General features: G+C 43.0%; 9 non-coding genes and 2 pseudogenes across 9 annotated transcripts; all 11 read right to left on the bottom strand.

The window, feature by feature from the left end:
• Positions 1-944: 944 nt before the first annotated feature.
• Positions 945-1,135, bottom strand: LOC141206735 (U2 spliceosomal RNA). The gene has a single exon (XR_012277280.1). It is a non-coding gene; the product is annotated as a U2 spliceosomal RNA (small nuclear RNA).
• Positions 1,136-2,253: 1,118 nt separating this feature from the next.
• LOC141206724 (U2 spliceosomal RNA) lies at positions 2,254-2,444 on the bottom strand. Its single transcript, XR_012277269.1, has one exon. It is a non-coding gene; the product is annotated as a U2 spliceosomal RNA (small nuclear RNA).
• A 1,118-nt stretch (positions 2,445-3,562) lies between these two features.
• LOC141206712 (U2 spliceosomal RNA) lies at positions 3,563-3,753 on the bottom strand. Its single transcript, XR_012277258.1, has one exon. It is a non-coding gene; the product is annotated as a U2 spliceosomal RNA (small nuclear RNA).
• Positions 3,754-4,871: 1,118 nt separating this feature from the next.
• Positions 4,872-5,095, bottom strand: LOC141206250 (U2 spliceosomal RNA; annotated as a pseudogene).
• Positions 5,096-11,471: 6,376 nt separating this feature from the next.
• LOC141206213 (U2 spliceosomal RNA) lies at positions 11,472-11,653 on the bottom strand. The gene has a single exon (XR_012276878.1). It is a non-coding gene; the product is annotated as a U2 spliceosomal RNA (small nuclear RNA).
• A 524-nt stretch (positions 11,654-12,177) lies between these two features.
• Positions 12,178-12,293, bottom strand: LOC141206399 (U2 spliceosomal RNA; annotated as a pseudogene).
• Positions 12,294-13,402: 1,109 nt separating this feature from the next.
• Positions 13,403-13,593, bottom strand: LOC141206188 (U2 spliceosomal RNA). Its single transcript, XR_012276854.1, has one exon. It is a non-coding gene; the product is annotated as a U2 spliceosomal RNA (small nuclear RNA).
• Positions 13,594-14,701: 1,108 nt separating this feature from the next.
• Positions 14,702-14,892, bottom strand: LOC141206165 (U2 spliceosomal RNA). The gene has a single exon (XR_012276831.1). It is a non-coding gene; the product is annotated as a U2 spliceosomal RNA (small nuclear RNA).
• A 1,109-nt stretch (positions 14,893-16,001) lies between these two features.
• LOC141206700 (U2 spliceosomal RNA) lies at positions 16,002-16,192 on the bottom strand. Its single transcript, XR_012277245.1, has one exon. It is a non-coding gene; the product is annotated as a U2 spliceosomal RNA (small nuclear RNA).
• A 1,109-nt stretch (positions 16,193-17,301) lies between these two features.
• Positions 17,302-17,492, bottom strand: LOC141206688 (U2 spliceosomal RNA). The gene has a single exon (XR_012277234.1). It is a non-coding gene; the product is annotated as a U2 spliceosomal RNA (small nuclear RNA).
• Positions 17,493-18,601: 1,109 nt separating this feature from the next.
• Positions 18,602-18,792, bottom strand: LOC141206677 (U2 spliceosomal RNA). The gene has a single exon (XR_012277223.1). It is a non-coding gene; the product is annotated as a U2 spliceosomal RNA (small nuclear RNA).
• Between the last annotated feature and the right edge of the window lie 977 nt (positions 18,793-19,769).

Genomic DNA, 19,769 nt, shown 5'->3' with positions numbered 1-19,769 from the left:
TCCACCTCTTTAAACACAGCACCTTCACCCCCTGCTGTTCCCACCCGCCTCAACACCGTTGGAAGGGAGGAGAACCAATTAAGGCGGGGGGTGGGGTGGAACGAGCAGCTGTCTACCCTTAGCAGGAGGGCTGCTGATTACATACCTCTCCTGCTGCTGCTGCTGCTGCTGGCTGTCCAGCAGCAGACTGAAGGTGGCTGCTGCTGTGCACAGGTATATAAAGGCTCAGAGCCTATTATGACACGCGCAGCCAGCGTTCCATTGCCACATTCCATCTACTGCAGGCAGGATACCTGGCTGGCTGAATGTCGCTGAGAAGCTCACAGAGACCGCCATAAGCAACAGTTTAACAGAATGCCACAGACTAATCAACCAAACTTTTTGGGTTGGGTTCTCTTTTATAGTCTGCAGGCATTAAATGAAAGAAGTCAGTGTTCCAGCAGAGGGAGACAACGTTTCAGAAAAGGCATTGTAGCAAACCAAAAAAGAAATTTTAAGCGCAGCAGAGTAACCAGCGCACATACCTGTTAGCTCAGGTGAGTTTAAAAGGCTGCTGTTGATAACAAGGGCATTTGCTAAATAGATGGTGTGTGTGCAACAATATACTGAAAGGTCAATTATATTGTGCAGCTTATCTCACCACCTGTAGTTATTTAGGTGAAAGCTCCAAAATGCTTGCCTAATATGTCTGTTTATCCAAAAGGAAGTAAAAAGGGAGAGCTAGAAAGATAGCATTTCATTACATTACATGGCAATGCAATGCACAGTTGCTGAAGTTGAACCAAAATGAGCTTGTAATCTGGCTTCTGCAACTTTGAACATGAAAAATCCAATGAGGAGAAGAAAAGAAAAGCCAAAGAGTCCATCCCAAAATCCGACAAACAAGCAAAATGAACAAAAAACATTGAATTCAATTCTTTCTGATTTTAGAAACTGCATTAAAGAAGGGGTGCACCGGTCCTGGAGATACTGCAATACCAGGTCAATGCGTGGAGTGGACAGAGCAAGCTCTTTTTCCATCTCCCTGTTCTAAAAATCCATTTAATATATGGTCCCCAGATAGGGGACGTATCAGATATTAAACTGATAAGAACAGATACTACACTTGATCTTAGCCAAAAGGCCGAGAAGCGATAACCAGAATTGGTTTCAAACTACGGAGCCACCCAAGGATCCTGAAAAGTCCATTTGTGGAGATGAGCTCCTGGACTCCCGTTAAGAAGACATGTTGTCAACCTCTAGATCCCTTACATGCCTGCACTTTTCGGCTTGCTGCTGCTGCAATCCACGCGTTTTAGATCTGCATAACTCCACCTCTTTAAACACAGCACCTTCACCCCCTGCTGTTCCCACCCGCCTCAACACCGTTGGAAGGGAGGAGAACCAATTAAGGCGGGGGGTGGGGTGGAACGAGCAGCTGTCTACCCTTAGCAGGAGGGCTGCTGATTACATACCTCTCCTGCTGCTGCTGCTGCTGCTGGCTGTCCAGCAGCAGACTGAAGGTGGCTGCTGCTGTGCACAGGTATATAAAGGCTCAGAGCCTATTATGACACGCGCAGCCAGCGTTCCATTGCCACATTCCATCTACTGCAGGCAGGATACCTGGCTGGCTGAATGTCGCTGAGAAGCTCACAGAGACCGCCATAAGCAACAGTTTAACAGAATGCCACAGACTAATCAACCAAACTTTTTGGGTTGGGTTCTCTTTTATAGTCTGCAGGCATTAAATGAAAGAAGTCAGTGTTCCAGCAGAGGGAGACAACGTTTCAGAAAAGGCATTGTAGCAAACCAAAAAAGAAATTTTAAGCGCAGCAGAGTAACCAGCGCACATACCTGTTAGCTCAGGTGAGTTTAAAAGGCTGCTGTTGATAACAAGGGCATTTGCTAAATAGATGGTGTGTGTGCAACAATATACTGAAAGGTCAATTATATTGTGCAGCTTATCTCACCACATGTAGTTATTTAGGTGAAAGCTCCAAAATGCTTGCCTAATATGTCTGTTTATCCAAAAGGAAGTAAAAAGGGAGAGCTAGAAAGATAGCATTTCATTACATTACATGGCAATGCAATGCACAGTTGCTGAAGTTGAACCAAAATGAGCTTGTAATCTGGCTTCTGCAACTTTGAACATGAAAAATCCAATGAGGAGAAGAAAAGCAAAGCCAAAGAGTCCATCCCAAAATCCGACAAACAAGCAAAATGAACAAAAAACATTGAATTCAATTCTTTCTGATTTTAGAAACTGCATTAAAGAAGGGGTGCACCGGTCCTGGAGATACTGCAATACCAGGTCAATGCGTGGAGTGGACAGAGCAAGCTCTTTTTCCATCTCCCTGTTCTAAAAATCCATTTAATATATGGTCCCCAGATAGGGGACGTATCAGATATTAAACTGATAAGAACAGATACTACACTTGATCTTAGCCAAAAGGCCGAGAAGCGATAACCAGAATTGGTTTCAAACTACGGAGCCACCCAAGGATCCTGAAAAGTCCATTTGTGGAGATGAGCTCCTGGACTCCCGTTAAGAAGACATGTTGTCAACCTCTAGATCCCTTACATGCCTGCACTTTTCGGCTTGCTGCTGCTGCAATCCACGCGTTTTAGATCTGCATAACTCCACCTCTTTAAACACAGCACCTTCACCCCCTGCTGTTCCCACCCGCCTCAACACCGTTGGAAGGGAGGAGAACCAATTAAGGCGGGGGGTGGGGTGGAACGAGCAGCTGTCTACCCTTAGCAGGAGGGCTGCTGATTACATACCTCTCCTGCTGCTGCTGCTGCTGCTGGCTGTCCAGCAGCAGACTGAAGGTGGCTGCTGCTGTGCACAGGTATATAAAGGCTCAGAGCCTATTATGACACGCGCAGCCAGCGTTCCATTGCCACATTCCATCTACTGCAGGCAGGATACCTGGCTGGCTGAATGTCGCTGAGAAGCTCACAGAGACCGCCATAAGCAACAGTTTAACAGAATGCCACAGACTAATCAACCAAACTTTTTGGGTTGGGTTCTCTTTTATAGTCTGCAGGCATTAAATGAAAGAAGTCAGTGTTCCAGCAGAGGGAGACAACGTTTCAGAAAAGGCATTGTAGCAAACCAAAAAAGAAATTTTAAGCGCAGCAGAGTAACCAGCGCACATACCTGTTAGCTCAGGTGAGTTTAAAAGGCTGCTGTTGATAACAAGGGCATTTGCTAAATAGATGGTGTGTGTGCAACAATATACTGAAAGGTCAATTATATTGTGCAGCTTATCTCACCACCTGTAGTTATTTAGGTGAAAGCTCCAAAATGCTTGCCTAATATGTCTGTTTATCCAAAAGGAAGTAAAAAGGGAGAGCTAGAAAGATAGCATTTCATTACATTACATGGCAATGCAATGCACAGTTGCTGAAGTTGAACCAAAATGAGCTTGTAATCTGGCTTCTGCAACTTTGAACATGAAAAATCCAATGAGGAGAAGAAAAGCAAAGCCAAAGAGTCCATCCCAAAATCCGACAAACAAGCAAAATGAACAAAAAACATTGAATTCAATTCTTTCTGATTTTAGAAACTGCATTAAAGAAGGGGTGCACCGGTCCTGGAGATACTGCAATACCAGGTCAATGCGTGGAGTGGACAGAGCAAGCTCTTTTTCCATCTCCCTGTTCTAAAAATCCATTTAATATATGGTCCCCAGATAGGGGACGTATCAGATATTAAACTGATAAGAACAGATACTACACTTGATCTTAGCCAAAAGGCCGAGAAGCGATAACCAGAATTGGTTTCAAACTACGGAGCCACCCAAGGATCCTGAAAAGTCCATTTGTGGAGATGAGCTCCTGGACTCCCGTTAAGAAGACATGTTGTCAACCTCTAGATCCCTTACATGCCTGCACTTTTCGGCTTGCTGCTGCTGCAATCCACGCGTTTTAGATCTGCATAACTCCACCTCTTTAAACACAGCACCTTCACCCCCTGCTGTTCCCACCCGCCTCAACACCGTTGGAAGGGAGGAGAACCAATTAAGGCGGGGGGTGGGGTGGAACGAGCAGCTGTCTACCCTTAGCAGGAGGGCTGCTGATTACATACCTCTCCTGCTGCTGCTGCTGCTGCTGGCTGTCCAGCAGCAGACTGAAGGTGGCTGCTGCTGTGCACAGGTATATAAAGGCTCAGAGCCTATTATGACACGCGCAGCCAGCGTTCCATTGCCACATTCCATCTACTGCAGGCAGGATACCTGGCTGGCTGAATGTCGCTGAGAAGCTCACAGAGACCGCCATAAGCAACAGTTTAACAGAATGCCACAGACTAATCAACCAAACTTTTTGGGTTGGGTTCTCTTTTATAGTCTGCAGGCATTAAATGAAAGAAGTCAGTGTTCCAGCAGAGGGAGACAACGTTTCAGAAAAGGCATTGTAGCAAACCAAAAAAGAAATTTTAAGCGCAGCAGAGTAACCAGCGCACATACCTGTTAGCTCAGGTGAGTTTAAAAGGCTGCTGTTGATAACAAGGGCATTTGCTAAATAGATGGTGTGTGTGCAACAATATACTGAAAGGTCAATTATATTGTGCAGCTTATCTCACCACCTGTAGTTATTTAGGTGAAAGCTCCAAAATGCTTGCCTAATATGTCTGTTTATCCAAAAGGAAGTAAAAAGGGAGAGCTAGAAAGATAGCATTTCATTACATTACATGGCAATGCAATGCACAGTTGCTGAAGTTGAACCAAAATGAGCTTGTAATCTGGCTTCTGCAACTTTGAACATGAAAAATCCAATGAGGAGAAGAAAAGCAAAGCCAAAGAGTCCATCCCAAAATTCGACAAACAAGCAAAATGAACAAAAAACATTGAATTCAATTCTTTCTGATTTTAGAAACTGCATTAAAGAAGGGGTGCACCGGTCCTGGAGATACTGCAATACCAGGTCAATGCGTGGAGTGGACAGAGCAAGCTCTTTTTCCATCTCCCTGTTCTAAAAATCCATTTAATATATGGTCCCCAGATAGGGGACGTATCAGATATTAAACTGATAAGAACAGATTTTTTTTTTTTTTTTTTTTTTTTTTTTTTTACACTCAGATTACAAAGCCTTGGAATCAACAAAAAGATAAGAAGACTCAAATCCATCATCGTGCATTCTACCAATTTTAATACTTCTCCAAATCTTTTATTTTCTTTTTCTTTTATATATATATATTTATTTATTTTTTCCCTCTTTTTTTTTTTTTAAAAATTATATAGTTTTGGCTATTTTTTTTTGTTTGTTTTTGTTCTTCTTTTTTTGTTTTTCCACAGGTTTTCAAAAAATCAAAGCTTACAAGGTAAGTTCATTCCATTTACATTGTTTCCATTTCTCATTTGCTTTCACCTTGCCAAGCGTCATTTTGTCCCTCCAGAAATACATGTACAAATAACTTAGACATAATTTAATACACTGGTCGACTGTTACTTCCTTATGTTTAAACACTAAAATGTTCCTTGCTTTCCACAATGCCGCCTTCACACATGCAATAATAATCCATACAATTTTAAAATCCTCCTCTCTTATCCCCATCCCATAAAATACTCTGTTAAAATCCAAAAAATTAACAGTACTCACAGCTCTCACTATATTGCACACTTTCCTCCATATTGTCTGTGCAAAATTACAATTCCAGAAGATGTGCATGGGTGTTTCACTATTCCCACACCTGGATCTTGGGCACACTTCAGATCTTACCAACCCACGCCTGTGTTGGAACTCACGGGTTGGCAGGCAGTCTTTTACTATACACCAGAGTAAATCCCTGTGTTCATTAGATAACACACTATAATTTACATTCATCCAGATTCTTTCCACAATTTTGAATGAAAAATGTTCCACAGGACTGATACCTATTCTCTCTTCCAGGATTTTTAGGATTTTTTTATGGCATTTAAGAACATTTATTTCGACCATCTTAAGTTTAAAATCTCTTAAAAATTTTTCTAAAACAATATAATTTCCTGGAGGTAAAAACCTATAAGGCCTATTTAGAGACATCTCCAACCATTTATAATTTCTAATATAGAAACCTAAATTATATATAGAAAACAACTTTAGCTTAGAGCCTGGTCCTAATAAAGTGCATACACAGTTCGCTACATACTTTGCATATAAAAAGGACCTAATATCCGGAAAACCTTTCCCACCTTTTTTCTTTGATTTATATATCTCCTCTCTCTTTACTCTTTCCATCTTGGATCTCCATAAAAAATTAAAACATACCTTAATAACTCTCTTCATGATATTATTTTGGGGGATAAAAACTGTTGAGACATATAAAAACATTGGGAGTAAAACCTGTCTAATAATTAAAATTTTTCCTTCCAGGGTAAGATCTCTCAACTGCCAGAAAGTAATCTTTTTCTTAACTCTTTCCAGCAGAGACTCCCAATTTCTTACATTACCACCTGACTCTGAGAAATAAATACCTAAAATTTTTACTTCATTCATTCTTGTTAATTTACACTCAGAATCTACAATAAAATCACCAACAGTTAAAATACCAGATTTTTCCATGTTAATTTTAAAACCCGATGCGCCCCCAAACCAATCCACTGTTCTTATGGCTCTGTTCATGCTTCTAGTGTCTTTAACTAAAACCGTCACATCATCCATATATGCCACCACTTTAACTTGTTCATTGCAACTCCCGGGAATAAAAAAACCATTGATTACCTTATCTCTCCTAAAAGCTGCTAAAAGTGGTTCAATTGCACAAATAAAAAGAATAGGGGATAAGGGACACCCCTGTTTAACGCCACAGTTTATTTTTACATTATCAGATAAAAAACCATTAATAGATATTTTGCTAAAACATGATTTGTAAAGAGATTTAATACGTTTGCTAAAAACATCCGGGCATCCCATTTTCTCTAAAACTGCAAATAAAAAATCATGGGCAACTCTATCGTACGCTTTTTCAAAATCCAAAGTAATTAGAGCAAGCTTTTGTTTTCTGTCTAAAACATCCCATAAAACATCCCTGATTAAAATCAATGAGTCGCTGATTCTCCGATTTGGCACTGCACACGTCTGATCCACTTCTATTACTGAGCCGATTACCTTTTTTAATCTATTTGCTAGTAACTTTGCATATACCTTACAGTCCGTATTTAAAAGGGTTATTGGTCTCCAATTTTTAATCAGTTCTTTATTTCCTTTCTTAAATAATAAAACAATAAGACCCTCCCACCACGACTCTGGGACACTAAAAGATGCTTCTGCTTCTAAAATTACTTCATAAAAATCCTCACCCATGATCTCCCATAAACACTTGTAAAATTCAACAGGTAGTCCATCTGCTCCCGGCGTTTTGTTATTTTGTAGCGTATTAATTGTATTAAAAACTTCCTCTTTAGTAAAATTCCCTATTAAAAAAGATTTATCTTCCGCATTAAAATTTTTTTCCAGTCCTTCTAAAAAATGTTTTTTTAGAGACACATCCGTGTTTTTAACAGAAAATAAATCATCATAAAATTCTTTTGCTTTCATCTTCTTCCCCTCCAAACTTGTTTCTCCTTCCAAAACCTTCATATAATCCTTCTTGTCACATATTTTTTTAAAAAAGAATTTTGTGCATTTTTCATCCTCGTCTAAAACTTTTACTCGGGAATTAAAAATAATTTCTTTACCTTTTTCTTTCAGGCAGTTTTGGATCTTTTCTTTTGTTGTTCGGATCGCCTCCTGCATATCACATCCGTTATTTTCGAGGTGAAAAAAACATTGCAGTTTAGCATTAAGATCATTATAAAAAATACGTTTTGCAGCAGCTTTCTTCTTTCCTTCTTTAATAAAAAATATTTTTACCTCCTTCTTGACAAAATCCCACCAATTAAAAATAGATTTAAAAAATGTTTTTTTTAGCTTCAGTTTTTCATACAGCTTTTTAAAACCTTCCATAACCACCTCGTCTTGTAGTAGGGATACATTTAATTTCCAGTGTGACGGTCTTTTATCCACATCTGATTCTATTTTAAAACTACATTCTATTATTTTATGATCTGAAAAAGGTGTTGAATGCGTTTTAAAACCTGAGCATGTTAGGGCTTGAGATATAAAAATATAATCTATTCTGGATGAAACACCTCTCCCCACCCAAGTGACTTCATGCTCCTTTTTTTGTCCATCTAATGCCCATGTATCTTTAAGATTAAAAGCTGCTAAAATATTTCTAAGACATGAAGCTGACCCATCTTTTACATTTTTTAAATGACAATTAAAATCCCCACCTAAAACTAATGGATCTACTCCAGGTAAAAACAGCTGCAACAGTTCAAACAAATGTAATCTCAAGGCTTTTTCTGCATTTGCATACACATTAAAACACCTCACTTTCTTCCCATTTTTCTGCACATCAATTCTTAAAATCCTCCCAGGGTATATCTCTTCATAATTTACAATCTCCCAATCTTTAGAGCATAAAAACCCCACACCATCACTTTTTGACTCGTTCCCACCAGAAAAGCATAAGTTACCCTTCCATATACCCTGTAAATATTCATAGCTTATTTTTTTTGTCAAATTACATTCTTGTAGAAAGATAAAATCAATATTTTCATTATTTAAAAAATCATATAAAGCAGTTCTCTTATATAGGTCGTTAAACCCCTGAACATTCAGGGACATTGAGCGGATCATCTTCTAACATTTAGTGCAGGGCTCTTCCCTCCGCCCTCATTCTCTACTGCCGGAGAAGATGGGTCTACCTCCAGATCTGATACATCCGAAGATGACACACTCCCCAGCAGACTTGTTGCTTCTAATGCCTTTACTTTCCCACCACATGGTATTCCTTCATTATCACTTCTATCCACACTTCTTTTTAGAGATTTTTCTGTGCAGTCCATTTGTACCTGCGCGCAAGGTAAGCTCTGCGACAGGGAATTAGTAGGAGTGGACTCCACTACTTCTGGAATATCACTTTCCCTTCCACAACTACTCCCTTTACTTAGTGGAGAAATTTCTTGCAACATTTGACTCTTCTCTTCTCTCTTCTGATCTTCTTTCTTCTGTTCTTCTATCTTCTTCTTTTCATTCTTATCTTCTTTCTTCTTATCTTCTTTCTTCTGCTCTTCTCTCTTTTTCCTTTCCATCTGTTTCTTTATCTCCATGGCCCTTTTTTCTATGTCCTCTATCCTCTTCTGTTTTTCCTCTTCCTTCTTTCTCTTCCTTTCTTCCAACTTCCTTTCCTCTTCTTCTTGTGATTTTTTAACCCGTTCCTCCTTCTTCTTCTCCTTCATTGCCCGTCCCTCCTCTTCCTCTTTTCTCTTTCTTTCTGTCTCCTCCTTCTCACTCCTTTCTTTCTCCTCTTCCCCTTTTTCCTCTTCAGCAGCAATGCCTGCTTCCACATCGTCTTTAGCTTCTTGTTGCTGTTCTTCAGGCGATGTGTCCATCTCCTCTACATCCTTTTTCTTATTTTTAGGGCACTCATCCATCTGGTGAGGAGTACCCATGCAACTAAAACACTTGTTACATTCTGCATCCAGATGTCCATATTTTTTACACACACGGCAGTAGTGTGGCATCCCTGGGAAGAATAAATAACCGCGGCTATGGTTGATATAAACCTGCGGCGGAGGTCTGTACACGCCCCCCTCCTCATTCGGGTTCTTCCTAAATGATACCACATACACACGTTTCCCGTTCCACACTCCAAACTGTGTTTCCCCGCGTCTCTTAGGGATGATTTTGTCACAATACATTGATAGGTAACTTTCAACCTCAGAGTCTGTAATAAATGGACTAAACAAATGAATCGTCAGTACTTTCATTGAAAACTGAAAAGAGGGGATTACTTTCACCCCCTCCAGCTCTACCTTCTCTTTATTTACTTCATAAAGAGCGTAGGCACTTTCACACTGCGAGGCTTTATTAAGCGTAACATCATAAAGTCCTCGAGAAAAAAAAGATTGAAAGCAAAAAAGATGCTCCTTGTCGATCTTCAAGAGCTTACAAATAACATTGAAAATAAATTGAGAATCTTTCACCTGCCGGTGGTCAGGAGCAACCACGAACCTGATGGTGTCCTTCAGCGGATGCTCCTCCGAGAAATAATCATTCGGGTTGCTTGCTTGATTCTCCTTCCTTCCTCCAGGGTTTCTCCTTGTCTCCATGATTTTCCTCTTCTTTTCCAGATACCAAGGAAAATATCACACACGGATCGCAGCCTCCACGAAGTTCGTCCTCCCTCCAACACACCGTCCTCCGTAAAGAAAAGGCACTGCAGCTTTAGCACCGATTCCCAAAAGCAGCACTGGATATCTCCAAAGGCCAAGAATCGGTTCTGCCACCACAGTAACCTTCAGCCCAATGTCACAACCCACTACAGATCGTGCCAAAAGGCCGAGAAGCGATAACCAGAATTGGTTTCGAACTACGGAGCCACCCAAGGATCCTGAAGAGTCCATTTGTGGAGATGAGCTCCTGGACTCCCGTTAAGAAGACATGTTGTCAACCTCTAGATCCCTTACATGCCTGCACTTTTCGGCTTGCTGCTGCTGCAATCCACGCGTTTTAGATCTGCATAACTCCACCTCTTTAAACACAGCACCCTCACCCCCTGCTGTTCCCACCCGCCTCAACACCGTTGGAAGGGAGGAGAACCAATTAAGGCAGGGGGTGGGGTGGAACGAGCAGCTGTCTACCCTTAGCAGGAGGGCTGCTGATTACTTACCTCTCCTGCTGCTGCTGGCTGTCCAGCAGCAGACTGAAGGTGGCTGCTGCTGTGCGCAGGTATATAAAGGCTCAGAGCCTATTATGACACGCGCAGCCAGCGTTCCATTGCCACATTCCATCTACTGCAGGCAGGATACCTGGCTGGCTGAATGTCGCTGAGAAGCTCACAGAGACCGCCATAAGCAACAATTTAACAGAATGCCACAGACTAATCAACCAAACTTTTTGGGTTGGGTTCTCTTTTATAGTCTGCAGGCATTAATTGAAAGAAGTCAGTGTTCCAGCAGAGGGATACAACGTTTCAGAAAAGGCATTGTAGCAAACCAAAAAAGAAATTTTAAGTGCAGCAGAGTAACCAGCGCACATACCTGTTAGCTCAGGTGAGTTTAAAAGGCTGCTGTTGATAACAAGGGCATTTGCTAAATAGATGGTGTGTGTGCAACAATATACTGAAAGGTCAATTATATTGTGGAGCTTATCTCACCACCTGTAGTTATTTAGGTGAAAGCTCCAAAATGCTTGCCTAATATGTCTGTTTATCCAAAAGGAAGTAAAGAGGGAGAGCTAGAAACATAGCATTGTGTTACATTACATGGCAATGCAATGCACAGTTGCTGAAGTTGAACCAAAATGAGCTTGTCATCTGGCTTCTGCAACTTTGAACATGAAAAATCCAATGAGGAGAAGAAAAGCAAAGCCAAAGAGTCCATCCCAAAATCCGACAAACAAGCAAAATGAACAAAAAACATTGAATTCAATACTTTCTGATTTTAGAAACTGCATTAAAGAAGGGGTGCACCGGTCCTGGAGATACAGCAATACCAGGTCAATGCGTGGAGTGGACAGAGCAAGCTCTTTTTCCATCTCCCTGTTCTAAAAATCCATTTAATATATGGTCCCCAGATAGGGGACGTATCAGATATTAAACTGATAAGAACAGATTTTTTGATTGAAGCTGCATCCAAGGCACTGAAAAATGTGACCGAAGTCACACCAAAACAGCGCACGAGGCGAGGATTCATGTGGACCCTTCCCGGAGGAGAGGGTCCCCAATAAACCATCCCCATCCCTCCGAGCCAGAAGGCCACAGCGAGGGTCAGGGATCTCCGATGCTCTCCCTAGCCGAAGCCGGAGAAGAGCCGTTTTCGTGCTCCCAGCTTCCATCTAGGCTGCCACCCTAGTGGAGCTGGAGCCTGTGTTGGTTTCTCAGCCCAAAGCTGACCGGACCTCCGACCGGGTTTATAAAAATTCCCCTTCCTAGCCCGGAGGCCATGAATAGGGGGGGTTGCTCAGAAAGTATGATTGGCAAAGGTGCGGCGTGCTACGAAGCCAAGTCTTTCTGGGGTTCCCAGTCCCAGTAAGCTTGGACTCCCACCAGGGCGCCTACTCCTGGGGCACATTGCTCCAAAGCCCTCACACTTACCCAGACTAGTGACTTCGATCCTGGAGGGCCATGTTTTCCATCAGATAACTCTATGAGCCACCTGGCGTACTAACAAGTGCACCAAACCAGTGTGTAATATGCATCAATTTACTAGGGCAGCCCAAGGACAAAACTGCCTTTTCAAATGATACTACACTTGATCTTAGCCAAAAGGCCGAGAAGCGATAACCAGAATTGGTTTCGAACTACGGAGCCACCCAAGGATCCTGAAGAGTCCATTTGTGGAGATGAGCTCCTAGACTCCCGTTAAGAAGACATGTTGTCAACCTCTAGATCCCTTACATGCCTGCACTTTTCGGCTTGCTGCTGCTGCAATCCACGCGTTTTAGATCTGCATAACTCCACCTCTTTAAACACAGCACCCTCACCCCCTGCTGTTCCCACCCGCCTCAACACCGTTGGAAGGGAGGAGAACCAATTAAGGCGGGGGGTGGGGTGGAACGAGCAGCTGTCTACCCTTAGCAGGAGGGCTGCTGATTACTTACCTCTCCTGCTGCTGCTGGCTGTCCAGCAGCAGACTGAAGGTGGCTGCTGCTGTGCGCAGGTATATAAAGGCTCAGAGCCTATTATGACACGCGCAGCCAGCGTTCCATTGCCACATTCCATCTACTGCAGGCAGGATACCTGGCTGGCTGAATGTCGCTGAGAAGCTCACAGAGACCGCCATAAGCAACAGTTTAACAGAATGCCACAGACTAATCAACCAAACTTTTTGGGTTGGGTTCTCTTTTATAGTCTGCAGGCATTAATTGAAAGAAGTCAGTGTTCCAGCAGAGGGAGACAACGTTTCAGAAAAGGCATTGTAGCAAACCAAAAAAGAAATTTTAAGCGCAGCAGAGTAACCAGCGCACATACCTGTTAGCTCAGGTGAGTTTAAAAGGCTGCTGTTGATAACAAGGGCATTTGCTAAATAGATGGTGTGTGTGCAACAATATACTGAAAGGTCAATTATATTGTGCAGCTTATCTCACCACCTGTAGTTATTTAGGTGAAAGCTCCAAAATGCTTGCCTAATATGTCTGTTTATCCAAAAGGAAGTAAAGAGGGAGAGCTAGAAAGATAGCATTGCGATACATTACATGGCAATGCAATGCACAGTTGCTGAAGTTGAACCAAAATGAGCTTGTCATCTGGCTTCTGCAACTTTGAACATGAAAAATCCAATGAGGAGAAGAAAAGCAAAGCCAAAGAGTCCATCCCAAAATCCGACAAACAAGCAAAATGAACAAAAAATATTGAATTCAATACTTTCTGATTTTAGAAACTGCATTAAAGAAGGGGTGCAACAGTCCTGGAGATACTGCAATACCAGGTCAATGCGTGGAGTGGACAGAGCAAGCTCTTTTTCCATCTCCCTGTTCTAAAAATCCATTTAATATATGGTCCCCAGATAGGGGACGTATCAGATATTAAACTGATAAGAACAGATACTACACTTGATCTTAGCCAAAACGCCGAGAAGCGATAACCAGAATTGGTTTCGAACTACGGAGCCACCCAAGGATCCTGAAGAGTCCATTTGTGGAGATGAGCTCCTGGACTCCCGTTAAGAAGACATGTTGTCAACCTCTAGATCCCTTACATGCCTGCACTTTTCGGCTTGCTGCTGCTGCAATCCACGCGTTTTAGATCTGCATAACTCCACCTCTTTAAACACAGCACCCTCACCCCCTGCTGTTCCCACCCGCCTCAACACCGTTGGAAGGGAGGAGAACCAATTAGGCGGGGGGTGGGGTGGAACGAGCAGCTGTCTACCCTTAGCAGGAGGGCTGCTGATTACTTACCTCTCCTGCTGCTGCTGGCTGTCCAGCAGCAGACTGAAGGTGGCTGCTGCTGTGCGCAGGTATATAAAGGCTCAGAGCCTATTATGACACGCGCAGCCAGCGTTCCATTGCCACATTCCATCTACTGCAGGCAGGATACCTGGCTGGCTGAATGTCGCTGAGAAGCTCACAGAGACCGCCATAAGCAACAGTTTAACAGAATGCCACAGACTAATCAACCAAACTTTTTGGGTTGGGTTCTCTTTTATAGTCTGCAGGCATTAATTGAAAGAAGTCAGTGTTCCAGCAGAGGGAGACAACGTTTCAGAAAAGGCATTGTAGCAAACCAAAAAAGAAATTTTAAGCGCAGCAGAGTAACCAACGCACATAACTGTTAGCTCAGGTGAGTTTAAAAGGCTGCTGTTGATAACAAGGGCATTTGCTAAATAGATGGTGTGTGTGCAACAATATACTGAAAGGTCAATTATATTGTGCAGCTTATCTCACCACCTGTAGTTATTTAGGTGAAAGCTCCAAAATGCTTGCCTAATATGTCTGTTTATCCAAAAGGAAGTAAAGAGGGAGAGCTAGAAAGATAGCATTGCGTTACATTACATGGCAATGCAATGCACAGTTGCTGAAGTTGAACCAAAATGAGCTTGTCATCTGGCTTCTGCAACTTTGAACATGAAAAATCCAATGAGGAGAAGAAAAGCAAAGCCAAAGAGTCCATCCCAAAATCCGACAAACAAGCAAAATGAACAAAAAACATTGAATTCAATACTTTCTGATTTTAGAAACTGCATTAAAGAAGGGGTGCACCGGTCCTGGAGATACTGCAATACCAGGTCAATGCGTGGAGTGGACAGAGCAAGATCTTTTTCCATCTCCCTGTTCTAAAAATCCATTTAATATATGGTCCCCAGATAGGGGACGTATCAGATATTAAACTGATAAGAACAGATACTACACTTGATCTTAGCCAAAAGGCCGAGAAGCGATAACCAGAATTGGTTTCGAACTACGGAGCCACCCAAGGATCCTGAAGAGTCCATTTGTGGAGATGAGCTCCTGGACTCCCGTTAAGAAAACATGTTGTCAACCTCTAGATCCCTTACATGCCTGCACTTTTCGGCTTGCTGCTGCTGCAATCCACGCGTTTTAGATCTGCATAACTCCACCTCTTTAAACACAGCACCCTCACCCCCTGCTGTTCCCACCCGCCTCAACACCGTTGGAAGGGAGGAGAACCAATTAAGGCGGGGGGTGGGGTGGAACGAGCAGCTGTCTACCCTTAGCAGGAGGGCTGCTGATTACTTACCTCTCCTGCTGCTGCTGGCTGTCCAGCAGCAGACTGAAGGTGGCTGCTGCTGTGCGCAGGTATATAAAGGCTCAGAGCCTATTATGACACGCGCAGCCAGCGTTCCATTGCCACATTCCATCTACTGCAGGCAGGATACCTGGCTGGCTGAATGTCGCTGAGAAGCTCACAGAGACCGCCATAAGCAACAGTTTAACAGAATGCCACAGACTAATCAACCAAACTTTTTGGGTTGGGTTCTCTTTTATAGTCTGCAGGCATTAATTGAAAGAAGTCAGTGTTCCAGCAGAGGGAGACAACGTTTCAGAAAAGGCATTGTAGCAAACCAAAAAAGAAATTTTAAGCGCAGCAGAGTAACCAGCGCACATACCTGTTAGCTCAGGTGAGTTTAAAAGGCTGCTGTTGATAACAAGGGCATTTGCTAAATAGATGGTGTGTGTGCAACAATATACTGAAAGGTCAATTATATTGTGCAGCTTATCTCACCACCTGTAGTTATTTAGGTGAAAGCTCCAAAATGCTTGCCTAATATGTCTGTTTATCCAAAAGGAAGTAAAGAGGGAGAGCTAGAAAGATAGCATTGCGTTACATTACATGGCAATGCAATGCACAGTTGCTGAAGTTGAACCAAAATGAGCTTGTCATCTGGCTTCTGCAACTTTGAACATGAAAAATCCAATGAGGAGAAGAAAAGCAAAGCCAAAGAGTCCATCCCAAAATCCGACAAACAAGCAAAATGAACAAAAAACATTGAATTCAATACTTTCTGATTTTAGAAACTGCATTAAAGAAGGGGTGCACCGGTCCTGGAGATACTGCAATACCAGGTCAATGCGTGGAGTGGACAGAGCAAGCTCTTTTTCCATCTCCCTGTTCTAAAAATCCATTTAATATATGGTCCCCAGATAGGGGACGTATCAGATATTAAACTGATAAGAACAGATACTACACTTGATCTTAGCCAAAAGGCCGAGAAGCGATAACCAGAATTGGTTTCGAACTACGGAGCCACCCAAGGATCCTGAAGAGTCCATTTGTGGAGATGAGCTCCTGGACTCCCGTTAAGAAGACATGTTGTCAACCTCTAGATCCCTTACATGCCTGCACTTTTCGGCTTGCTGCTGCTGCAATCCACGCGTTTTAGATCTGCATAACTCCACCTCTTTAAACACAGCACCCTCACCCCCTGCTGTTCCCACCCGCCTCAACACCGTTGGAAGGGAGGAGAACCAATTAAGGCGGGGGGTGGGGTGGAACGAGCAGCTGTCTACCCTTAGCAGGAGGGCTGCTGATTACTTACCTCTCCTGCTGCTGCTGGCTGTCCAGCAGCAGACTGAAGGTGGCTGCTGCTGTGCGCAGGTATATAAAGGCTCAGAGCCTATTATGACACGCGCAGCCAGCGTTCCATTGCCACATTCCATCTACTGCAGGCAGGATACCTGGCTGGCTGAATGTCGCTGAGAAGCTCACAGAGACCGCCATAAGCAACAGTTTAACAGAATGCCACAGACTAATCAACCAAACTTTTTGGGTTGGGTTCTCTTTTATAGTCTGCAGGCATTAATTGAAAGAAGTCAGTGTTCCAGCAGAGGGAGACAACGTTTCAGAAAAGGCATTGTAGCAAACCAAAAAAGAAATTTTAAGCGCAGCAGAGTAACCAGCGCACATACCTGTTAGCTCAGGTGAGTTTAAAAGGCTGCTGTTGATAACAAGGGCATTTGCTAAATAGATGGTGTGTGTGCAACAATATACTGAAAGGTCAATTATATTGTGCAGCTTATCTCACCACCTGTAGTTATTTAGGTGAAAGCTCCAAAATGCTTGCCTAATATGTCTGTTTATCCAAAAGGAAGTAAAGAGGGAGAGCTAGAAAGATAGCATTGCGTTACATTACATGGCAATGCAATGCACAGTTGCTGAAGTTGAACCAAAATGAGCTTGTCATCTGGCTTCTGCAACTTTGAACATGAAAAATCCAATGAGGAGAAGAAAAGCAAAGCCAAAGAGTCCATCCCAAAATCCGACAAACAAGCAAAATGAACAAAAAACATTGAATTCAATACTTTCTGATTTTAGAAACTGCATTAAAGAAGGGGTGCACCGGTCCTGGAGATACTGCAATACCAGGTCAATGCGTGGAGTGGACAGAGCAAGCTCTTTTTCCATCTCCCTGTTCTAAAAATCCATTTAATATATGGTCCCCAGATAGGGGACGTATCAGATATTAAACTGATAAGAACAGATACTACACTTGATCTTAGCCAAAAGGCCGAGAAGCGATAACCAGAATTGGTTTCGAACTACGGAGCCACCCAAGGATCCTGAAGAGTCCATTTGTGGAGATGAGCTCCTGGACTCCCGTTAAGAAGACATGTTGTCAACCTCTAGATCCCTTACATGCCTGCACTTTTCGGCTTGCTGCTGCTGCAATCCACGCGTTTTAGATCTGCATAACTCCACCTCTTTAAACACAGCACCCTCACCCCCTGCTGTTCCCACCCGCCTCAACACCGTTGGAAGGGAGGAGAACCAATTAAGGCGGGGGGTGGGGTGGAACGAGCAGCTGTCTACCCTTAGCAGGAGGGCTGCTGATTACTTACCTCTCCTGCTGCTGCTGGCTGTCCAGCAGCAGACTGAAGGTGGCTGCTGCTGTGCGCAGGTATATAAAGGCTCAGAGCCTATTATGACACGCGCAGCCAGCGTTCCATTGCCACATTCCATCTACTGCAGGCAGGATACCTGGCTGGCTGAATGTCGCTGAGAAGCTCACAGAGACCGCCATAAGCAACAGTTTAACAGAATGCCACAGACTAATCAACCAAACTTTTTGGGTTGGGTTCTCTTTTATAGTCTGCAGGCATTAATTGAAAGAAGTCAGTGTTCCAGCAGAGGGAGACAACGTTTCAGAAAAGGCATTGTAGCAAACCAAAAAAGAAATTTTAAGCGCAGCAGAGTAACCAGCGCACATACCTGTTAGCTCAGGTGAGTTTAAAAGGCTGCTGTTGATAACAAGGGCATTTGCTAAATAGATGGTGTGTGTGCAACAATATACTGAAAGGTCAATTATATTGTGCAGCTTATCTCACCACCTGTAGTTATTTAGGTGAAAGCTCCAAAATGCTTGCCTAATATGTCTGTTTATCCAAAAGGAAGTAAAGAGGGAGAGCTAGAAAGATAGCATTGCGTTACATTACATGGCAATGCAATGCACAGTTGCTGAAGTTGAACCAAAATGAGCTTGTCATCTGGCTTCTGCAACTTTGAACATGAAAAATCCAATGAGGAGAAGAAAAGCAAAGCCAAAGAGTCCATCCCAAAATCCGACAAACAAGCAAAATGAACAAAAAACATTGAATTCAATACTTTCTGATTTTAGAAACTGCATTAAAGAAGGGGTGCACCGGTCCTGGAGATACTGCAATACCAGGTCAATGCGTGGAGTGGACAGAGCAAGCTCTTTTTCCATCTCCCTGTTCTAAAAATCCATTTAATATATGGTCCCCAGATAGGGGACGTATCAGATATTAAACTGATAAGAACAGATACTACACTTGATCTTAGCCAAAAGGCCGAGAAGCGATAACCAGAATTGGTTTCGAACTACGGAGCCACCCAAGGATCCTGAAGAGTCCATTTGTGGAGATGAGCTCCTGGACTCCCGTTAAGAAGACATGTTGTCAACCTCTAGATCCCTTACATGCCTGCACTTTTCGGCTTGCTGCTGCTGCAATCCACGCGTTTTAGATCTGCATAACTCCACCTCTTTAAACACAGCACCCTCACCCCCTGCTGTTCCCACCCGCCTCAACACCGTTGGAAGGGAGGAGAACCAATTAAGGCGGGGGGTGGGGTGGAACGAGCAGCTGTCTACCCTTAGCAGGAGGGCTGCTGATTACTTACCTCTCCTGCTGCTGCTGGCTGTCCAGCAGCAGACTGAAGGTGGCTGCTGCTGTGCGCAGGTATATAAAGGCTCAGAGCCTATTATGACACGCGCAGCCAGCGTTCCATTGCCACATTCCATCTACTGCAGGCAGGATACCTGGCTGGCTGAATGTCGCTGAGAAGCTCACAGAGACCGCCATAAGCAACAGTTTAACAGAATGCCACAGACTAATCAACCAAACTTTTTGGGTTGGGTTCTCTTTTATAGTCTGCAGGCATTAATTGAAAGAAGTCAGTGTTCCAGCAGAGGGAGACAACGTTTCAGAAAAGGCATTGTAGCAAACCAAAAAAGAAATTTTAAGCGCAGCAGAGTAACCAGCGCACATACCTGTTAGCTCAGGTGAGTTTAAAAGGCTGCTGTTGATAACAAGGGCATTTGCTAAATAGATGGTGTGTGTGCAACAATATACTGAAAGGTCAATTATATTGTGCAGCTTATCTCACCACCTGTAGTTATTTAGGTGAAAGCTCCAAAATGCTTGCCTAATATGTCTGTTTATCCAAAAGGAAGTAAAGAGGGAGAGCTAGAAAGATAGCATTGCGTTACATTACATGGCAATGCAATGCACAGTTGCTGAAGTTGAACCAAAATGAGCTTGTCATCTGGCTTCTGCAA

This window comes from Phyllobates terribilis, unplaced genomic scaffold (genome assembly GCF_046119375.1).
Source record: "Phyllobates terribilis strain yellow unplaced genomic scaffold, ASM4611937v1 Scaffold_142__1_contigs__length_4687701, whole genome shotgun sequence".
Taxonomy (NCBI): domain Eukaryota; kingdom Metazoa; phylum Chordata; class Amphibia; order Anura; family Dendrobatidae; genus Phyllobates; species Phyllobates terribilis.
The sequence above is the reverse complement of the archived record's forward strand: the minus strand, read 5'-3'. Positions and strand labels throughout refer to the sequence as shown.